The 10,028-nt window shown below is 32.8% G+C and overlaps 1 long non-coding RNA gene across 1 annotated transcript; it reads left to right on the forward strand.

Annotated features, from left to right (window-relative positions):
• Positions 1 to 7,924: 7,924 nt before the first annotated feature.
• LOC138129133 (uncharacterized) lies at positions 7,925 to 8,886 on the forward strand. Its single transcript, XR_011159106.1, has 3 exons — positions 7,925 to 8,252; positions 8,302 to 8,395; positions 8,452 to 8,886. It is a non-coding gene; the product is annotated as an uncharacterized lncRNA (long non-coding RNA).
• The last annotated feature ends 1,142 nt before the right edge of the window (positions 8,887 to 10,028 follow it).

Here is a 10,028-nt window from a genome sequence, read left to right on the forward strand (position 1 = left end):
CTTCTATGGCTCAAAGGGCACACAAAAGCGTACATCGATTACGGAGGGCGTCATTTCGAACATTTAATTTAAAGGTTAGTGCCCTTGATCAAGTGTGGTGCGTAACTTCAATGTCACTCTCACTTACTACGAATAAAGAATTGGTTTTTGCTTGACTATCTAAGTTTTTATCTTCTTTCGCTTCTAATGTACGCACGGAGACATTGACGGGTACTATAATTTACGAACAAACTAATTAAAATTTTATCTGGGTTTAGAAAGATTTTTCGAAAAAATGGTAAATAGAAAAGTAATTTGTTTTGATGAGTTCTATCACCGTTTAAATTTTCTTAACGCATTTCAATAACATACTGTATAAAACTGCGAGTTAACAGTTGTATCAAACACCTACCTTGGATACAACTACAGTGTGGAATAAAATGATTTACATCTAGTTACCTTTGGAATTTTTGCACATGTAAATTTTCCTGTATCGCTCTACTTTTTTTTTTCGAAGTGCCGAACTATTAGTTCTGTCAATAAATGTCATCAATCGAATTGACAATTGTTACAATTTACTAAATTGAATTAACAAACGTTGGTGGCCACTTTCAACACTAGCTGTGACTTGCTTTTGATAGCTACTTTTTAATTTCAATCCCAACTTTGTGTTCATATCATCCCTTCGCAATAAATCACATTTGGAATTTGGATATATATTTTGAGGTTAGGCTTTCTTTTTTTTTTGTAGAGCGGCCTTTCGTATTTTTACAAGAGTAATGCAAAGGTAACTAGATGTATGGATGAACTGGAGTAACATTGAAAAATGGCGAAATTTGCTTAAAATTGGTACAATAGTCCTTTCATCCATTCTAAAGTACTGTGCCAATTTAAAAAAATTTGGTCGAGGAATTTTAAAGTTATTACCTTTTATAGTTTCGGGATATTTTACACGTATTCTTATGAGAAATCGAGCAATGGTCGCATAAAAATTGATAAAAAACATATTTCAAGAAGGCCAATTTTTCTTAAATTTTTCACACATAAAGTATCGATATCGTAGAATTTTCTAATGAATTTACAAAAAAAGTTGGTCGAGGATTTTCCTTGTAATTGCTAATTATATGTAGAAAAACACTGTTTTTGAGGTTATGTATCTGTTTTAATTTCAATAAAAGTGAACAAAATGCATATAATTGACGTCGGTATGCAACATTACACTCATATCGCACGTTTTACTACAGTTACGTTAAGAACTTTAACAGAAATCAATGAAAATTGAAATTCAATGTACTTCTGTTTACTTTCACGTACAGTCTTAGTCAAAAGATTGTAAAATCACATGTAAGTAATTATCTAAATATCAAGAAAATAAACACAAAATTTACTTGGAACTCATTACAATTCGTTTCCAAAAATTAAAAACTATTTTTTCAAATATTGATTTCTCGTAATAAACGTTTCATAGCATTATAAGAATTCCGCAACTTTTTGCTGAGATTGTTACTCCAGTTCATCCTTGAGCCGTTTCATATTTTGTATTGAATTTTAAAGCGGTAACTTGACAATTCAAATCAAGGTGTCAGCGGTATTGCCAATATAATTTTGTAATTTTAAAGCCTCCTCTTATAAATTTAAATGATCTCACGGTACTTATTTTGAAAATTTTACAAGTAACAAGTAAAACACGTATATTACATTGGGTAGATACAAAGTGATCAAAAAGAATCCAAAGCAGAGCAAGCGTTGCAAATTATCAGTCACGTCCTAGCAAAATCATATGCAAATAAGCGGTCAAAGCATGGCCGTAGACAATTTATGGTCTCAAACGGGTCGCAAATGAGTTCCTACACGCGGTCAAATTTTTGCAGGTCTCTACCTTTTTGACCCTTATCGGCAAACGAATTCCTCCAAGTACCTGTAATTGGATTAGATACTGGCGGTCCGTCCGGACTGACCATTAGCCATCTGTTAATCAACTAGCACAACACGTACAACAAATGCCACTGAATCTTTTCATTCTCATTTTAAGTGTCAATTTTACAGTAGCCATCCCTCCATATTTATATTTGTTGATGTTCTCTTGAGGCTTCAAACGTTCATTTATAGCAAAATAAAAAGCGCAAACACTTTTAGTAAAAAAATAAGAAAAGACGTAAATCAACAGAAAGAACGTTTAGAAAATTTGATTAGTAAATACAGCAATAATGTTCTTGACATTTTTAGTTATGTGAAAGAAGTTTCGTATTAATAAAATTTAATTTGTATATTTTAATAAACATGTTTGAACATTTTATGTTTCATTTTGAGAAAGAATAAATACTTTAAAGATTACCTGCTTTCCCGTATCATTTTTGTGTAATTAGCCCGTCCCTGATTAACCTCTACATTTCGCTACCTGACCTGATATCCACCCTGGTACCTGAATTTGGAGGAACTCGTTTGCGCCGCTCAAACGCTACTTAATAAAAAATGAATTTTAGACGTTGGAATTATAATTGTGCATTTTATTATTATTATTATAAGGGAATGGGGACAATTTATAAGCTAAACAAGAGCAACATTTTACATTTGTAAGAATAGGTAAATTATCACTTATCAGCTTTATTGCCAAACGCCACGCCACTGGCGTTTGGTTGTGTTGAGAATTTAATCTAGAAAACAAGTCCTCGATTTCGACAAAGTTTACAGACGTTTATTGCAATTGTAAGCAATAATTATCCCAGAATAAGTTGTAAAATGGGTTTTACCATTGAAGAGAAGGCATTTTTAGTAGATTATTTTCTAAACAAGGTGAAACTGCTCTTACTTTGTACCCCCTTGCACTGAAGAATTTCAAGCCAGATATCCGAACCTGATGGGTATTGGTTATCAACAAGTTTATCAATGTCTTAAAATTATAGTACCTAATTTTAGGGAATCATAATCCATCATTAAGAAGAACTCAGGTCGGTCCTTTGTTCAAATTCTAGAAATGGTGTACAAAATGTTCGACAAATTATCAAGGAACATGAACTTCCATAAGGCAGCAAGTTAAATTGAGTCAGAAAATTTTAAAGAAGGATATTAATTTGTTTCTGTATAAAATTTGTGTGTTGCAAGAAATAAAATCCACACCAATGATCATCATAATTGAATTTTATCAATCCATTTATCTGACAGCTTCATAAATGTTTTCGAAAATATGAAGTGGCGACTTTGACTCTGTCTGGACCACAATGGAGAACATTTGAGCAGTTTTTGTGAAAACTTATTTTTTGACCTTGGAGTAATTTAAATGTTTTAAACGTTGCTAGAAAGGATACGAGTAAGTTCTCAATTAACCAAAAATTAGAGAATAATAACTTTTGTACTTTTCTTACAGAAACCAGCCAAACAAAGAATTGTAAAAAATAATTTAATAGATTACGTGCCTTATGAAGGAATTTTATGTAACTGTCTGTTTTTTCCTTAATCAATAATTGATAATAACTTTTTTTTAAATTCATTATTCATGAATTTCAAAAAATGTATAATAGTTATTTAATAAACTAGTTTGTTAATGAAGGCGATTAATAATCGAAACTGTTTAAAGCACGAACGAGTGTAGCGAGTGAGTGCCTTTAATAGTTGAGATTATTAATCGTCCATTAACAAACGAGTTGATTACAAAATTTTTCGTTGATCGCAAACTTTTTTTTGTGACAAAATTTCAAATTGAAGCCAAATCAAAACCAATTTCATCTTTTTCGATAAGGATGAGACCTTATAAAATACCTTTATCCTCTTTTTGTCCTCAGGGTAGGCCATTTTTAAATTTTTCAACACTTTCTATTCACTTTTCCACAAAGAATGTCAGAAGACGTCAACTCCATTCGCATTCAATTTCACGTAAAAATCACGGTTGCTAAGAAAACCTAGTTACCTTTGAAAAATATGACATGCGAATTATAACCAAAAAGGTCGGCTTTTGAAAAAGTGAATTCGTAATTGTGCAGTTATGGAGCTATAAAAGATAGAAAACCCTGCTGTACTACCTGCTGCAGTGTTGGTAAGTGCAAACAATGCATGTTCGAAGTTGTTATATTAAAACGTCAAAATCGCAAAAATCGTTGATTAATGATTAATGAGGTCCATTAATATACAGTGAGCGGCAAAAGTATGGAATAAATTCATTAAAAATTAAACAAACTTTCTTTCAAAGAAAATCTTTGGACGGGTCAATTTTAGTTTAGGAAAATACATATTTTAAAACTAAATAAAAATAAATCCCCTGGAAGTGACCAAATTCAAACTTTTGGTTAAAAAAATTTACTTGTATTCATAAATGCTTACTTGATCACTTTAACGGATTTATTAGGGAACCTAACACATTTCCAGAGTTTTTGGCCCATGGTATATCTGAAACCAAAAGATTCCGATACTAAGAATCCATCAAAATATAGGCCAATCACATGTCTACCTACAATTTATAAAATTATGACATCTTGTATTAAAGTAATAATTTACGACCATTTTCAAAAATTAAATATACTTAATGAAGAACAAAAAGGTTGTGTTAAAGAGTGTTTTGGTTGTAAAGACCAACTTATAATAGATACGGTAATAATGGAACAAGCTAGAAAAAATAATAGAAATATTTATACCGCATTCATAGACTACAAAAAAGCCCATGATTCAGTACCACATTCATGGTTAATTAAAATTCTTAAAATAATTTATAAAATTAATTTGGATTTGATTAAATTTTTATCTCATGTTATGACATTTTGGAGAACTACTTTAAATTTATCAATAAACAATACTAAATTAAAATCCGAGCCTATTCAAATTAAACGGGGAATTTATCAAGGAGATTCTTTAAGTCCTTTATGGTTTTGTCTAGCCATTAATCCTTTGACAAATCTATTAAATAGCACTGGATATGGTTTCAATATTAGACTTAATAATACCACACTATCCAAATTACATCACCTTCTTTATATGGATGATATAAAACTTTATGCATCAGAAAAGAATCACATTTTATCTTTACTAACAATAACTGAAAATTTCTCAAATGATATTGGGATGAGTTTTGGTATTGATAAGTGTAAAATGCAATCAATATGTCACGGTCATTACGAACATTTAGAATATATAACTCAAGAAGGAGAAATCATTAAAAATTTAGATAAAGGAGAATTTTATAAATATTTAGGTATTAATCAATCAAATCATATTCAACATTCAATTATAAAAGAAAATTTAGAAAAGCAATTTTATTTAAGAATTAAATCTATTTTAAAATCAAAATTAAACGGTAATAATTTAATTAAAGCAGTTAATACATATGCTGTTCCATTACTGACCTATTCTTTCGGTGTTATAAAATGGTCCAAAACTAATTTACAGAACATAAACATTAAAACTATAGTTCTTTTTACCAAATTTAGTAAACACCATCCTAAATCTGCTATTGAAAGATTTAATTTACCACGCGAAAACGGTGGTAGGGGTTTTTCAAATCTAGAAATACTGCTACATAATCACATTGCTTCACTAAAAAATTATTTCCTCAATACAGCTCGTGATAACACCTTTTTTAATGCTTTGGTTTCAGCCGATAAAGGCTACACACCTTTAAATTTAAGTGATAATATAATTTCAGATATTGTTAAGCCAAATATACCTGACACTATAGCAAATATAAAACAGAAGTCTTTACATGGGAGATACTTTAAAGAACTGGAACAACCAGAAGTTAATATTCAGGCCTCTCATGCATGGCTTAAGAAATCAAATATTCACCCTGAGACGGAGGGTTTTATATTTGCAATACAAGATCGTGTTATAAATACAAGAAATTATAAAAACACATATGCGGTTTACAATCGATAATTGATAAATGTTGGAATTGCGGAACTGAAGGGGAAACAATTGAACACATCATTTCTTCTTGCACCGTTTTGGCTCAAAGCGAATATAAAAAACGTCACGATATATTCGCTAAAATTATACACATGAATTTAGCTGTTAAATTCAATTTATTAAAGAATACACAACCACATTATAGTTATACACCAGAAAGTTGTTTAGAAAATGACAATTACAAATTATATTTTGATCGTACAGTTTTAACTGACATTCATATTCAGCATAACAGACCAGACATTATTATTTTAAATAAACAACAAAAGCAAGCATATCTTTTAGATATAGCTCTTCCAAATTCACATAATATAACACAGACATATAACACAAAAATTAATAAATATTTAGAGCTCTCCGTTGCTATGAGAAATCTTTGGTGTTTAGAAAAAAATTCGATTTTACCATTTATAATTTCAGCAACGGGAATAGTACCGCAATCTCTTTTTAAAAATTTAAAAATTCTGGATTTAGATAACACATTGGTAGTTGAAATTCAAAAAAGTATATTATTATACTCATGTCACATCGTGAGGAAGTTCCTTAACATTGACACAAAACATAATACACAACAAAGTCAAAATGCGGAGGCGAGACGCCGGTAATTATGTTGATAAGCACTGCACTATTACTTGATAGTATTATCCGTAATAGTGTATGTACTCCGGCAAAATTGCCGTGCCGCCAGGTGGAGGTGGGATACGATTCAATAACATTCCAAGCAGTCATTTATTTTCGGGTGATGACGTCGTCGATGTTTTTTTTTTTAATGGAAACCCCGTATTTTTTTTTCTTGATTCTGATAGCCCTTTTAATTCTCTAAACGACAGCATAAAAATTTTGTTATCTTAGATAAGGAAATTTTTGAGAAAAAAAAAAGTTTGAAAAAATTATTTTATCTACGGCTGCTTGGATAAGTCGTTATTACCACACTCATTTACAGTCATTTGAGTTGCATAATGTAGTTCATTACCGCACTGGTTTCATTACGTAACGCAGTTTTATTTAGAAGCAAACAGACAAAATTTATTGAAATACAACAATACAAAAGAAAAGCTAGGTACTTATTGTAAATACATAACAGAATCCTTGCATTTTGTTCGCCCAGTAGCCGGCATCGACTTCGTTTCGGTCTTCAATCTCTGGGCTTGGCACAAAAAGACTCACTTCCACTTTTGATGATATCATCTACTACTCTCTTTTGGGTTACTCGCACAAGAGACCACTTTGTAATACACGTCATACGGAAAAACGACGCAAACTGCAGTGACACCTCCAGAGACGCTCGTCTCTTGCACTCCAGGTCGTCCTCGAAACAGGATCACACACGTTTCCATTCCAGGTTCTGATACTTTTCTCACTTGACGTCGGGGTAACCCCAATGTACATTTTTCGAAGTCACTTCACTTCCGAGAGCCGCGATAAGACGTAAACGACCCGGTTCTCAATTATGAAAAATTTTAAACAACGCGTTGTTTACAAACAGAATTAGCTGGTTGTCCTGGTATTGAGCAAATTGTTTCAATCGTGTTGCTTTGATTTTGAATTAAAAGATTGAAACTGACATTTAACGATTGTCAAAATATATTTTTGTAAATGTCAAATTTGACGTTTTTGCCAAAAATTGATTTTTTTTAATTAATAGTTCGCAGCCGTAGATAAAATGTTGTACATAACACGTGCGCTAAAGCATATTACAGGAAACTCGTGTGTTACAGATGAACTCGGGCTAACGCCCTCGTCATCTGCAATCTTCACACTCGAGTCCTGTAATATTGCTTTTATCCCACTAATTATGTAAATAACTATTATAACGCACAAAAACAAGTCAAAAACTGTGTTACTAAGTACTTAAAATTAAGGAATTAAATGTTCGAATTGCCATCCCCCAGCTTGTTGACAATAAACAAGTCTATGAAGAAATTCCTCCTGTTTTAGTTTTATCTAGTTTTATCCCCGCACCCAATCAAAATTGTGTTTCTGTTAAATGAGCCATTTTCGAAAACGTTTTGTAAAACAAATAACACAAACGATTGAAATTGGCGGTACTATTTGTCACTATTTTTTTTTCTATCGTTTGGTTTTTGCAACATTGTCACTATTTTTTTTTTATCGTTTGGTTTTTGCAACATCAAGAAATCCATGGTTAGCAACGGACCTTTCTTTTTTTAATTTGTTATTCTAAAAAAATCTTGCCTGTCAGAAAACAGAGACGCTAACCTGTGCCGTATCTGAAGTGGTTATTTTGGGCAAACTTTACCATTAGATTGGGATTTCCAAAGTACCATAGTCTTCAAGGGTCAAGGTATACCGTTTGTTTAGAATTACCGCGCCTTGTACCCTGCAGCTCCATTTGGAGGATCTTACGGATATAGGCATTAGAGGTATGTGTCTCTCGCATAAAATCACCGCGCCCTCACGATACTCTTCTAGGCATTGACCATCATCAGCAGTCTTGGGCACAATAGAGCGTATATTCTGGTTTCCCAGTCGATAACTACCCGTTGGGTATTTTCTCTGCCAAGAGGTATATGCGGATGATGTTAGATATCGCCTCTTTACAGCAGATTTTTTATTTTGTAGAATATCCCAACAACGTCAGTCCAACAAATCCCGACTATCCCGACTATCTCGACAATTCCAACAAATTCCAACAATCTCAATAATCTCGATCATCTTGCCGACTCACGAATCTCGCCACGACCTGCAGCAATCGCTATAACCGAGGAGCTAAGTTCACCTGCACTAGGAGGAACGGCAAGCAAATGATCAAACAATTTCCATAATTTCAACTTTGTCACTACCCTTTTTCCAACCGCTCCTTCAGAGTAACCTTACTAGCCTTTCATATTTTACTGACTAATCATTTCGTTATACATACTAATAATTCTGTAAGAGCCTTGATAGCTATCAACCTCCGCGTATAATCTATAATCATTAATTGTGCATATCAGTAATTTAACGCTTAGTAACAACTAATTCACTAATAAATCCAAGTTCGAGGACCCCCCTCTCCAACCACGTTGTTTATATTTTAACTTTATAGTAATTAACATCATCTGGCCTAGTTTGAGTCTCTACCTGCGGAGGTACCTCATCGAACCCATCTCTACCGCGGGTGGCGCCCTAACCACCACCAAACGAGCTAGCCAAATTATGCCCTTTTGGCCAGATTGTACCGTGGCATATTTGACTGCTTGATTATATATATATTCGTATGTAGAAAATAGTATATTATATATTGAGGGAGAGAAATGCATGATTTTTCCTAAGGTGCAGTTTGTAGCCAGAGGGCGAAGCCCGAGGGCTACAAAGCACCGAGGGAAAAATGAGCATTCTCTCCAGAAGTATATATACTATTTTTTTCACGGTAGGGAGTAGAAACAGCACAAAAATCTCAAATTTTAAGAATAAAAAAATGATGACAAATGAGTTGTCATCTTTCGATGAATTTAATGGAATTAGTAGTTGCCTTGACAACACAATTAGATTTTTGTCACAACAGTCAAAAAAAATGAAAACTCCCATTAGATTTTTGTCACAACTGTCAAAAAAATGAAAACTCCCTAGGGAGCAAATATTTGCAAATATTTGCTCCCTAGGGAGAAAATGCTCTACTTCTGTCACGATGTTGACATCCGAAAAGTTGATTTCTACTCCCGATCGTGAAAAAATACAATTAAAATTCGAAATTCACAAAATAATTATGGTAAATTATATGTTTTTAATTTGTTGTAGCCAATTTAGGGCGTCCTCGGTAAGTAGATGTAGTTTTGAGAAACCTTGCTGGAATTTAGTAAGGGGACATTCTTCCACAATGTGTTGGATGGTTTCTTTTTCTGCACCGCATTCACAAGAAGGGTTTTCACGAATATTCCAGTGAAACAGCATATTATTGCATTTGCCATGGCCGGTTCTAAAACGATTTAATTTACACCAGATTTTCCTGGGTAGGTTAAATCCCGGAAATTGTTTTGTAGGATCCTCAATTAGATTTTTATTGAAAATATCTACTTCTTGCCAGGCTGCTTTCCAATAATCAGATTTGGAAAATGGTTGCATGAGGAATTCTTCTTTCCAAAGTGGTTTACGCGATTTTAATCTAAACGGTGGTAAATTTGCCATGTCTTGTGTTATGGAGTACATGTTCGGTGAATTTT

The sequence above is a fragment of the Tenebrio molitor genome, chromosome 4 (assembly GCF_963966145.1).
Source record: "Tenebrio molitor chromosome 4, icTenMoli1.1, whole genome shotgun sequence".
Lineage (NCBI taxonomy): Eukaryota > Metazoa > Arthropoda > Insecta > Coleoptera > Tenebrionidae > Tenebrio > Tenebrio molitor.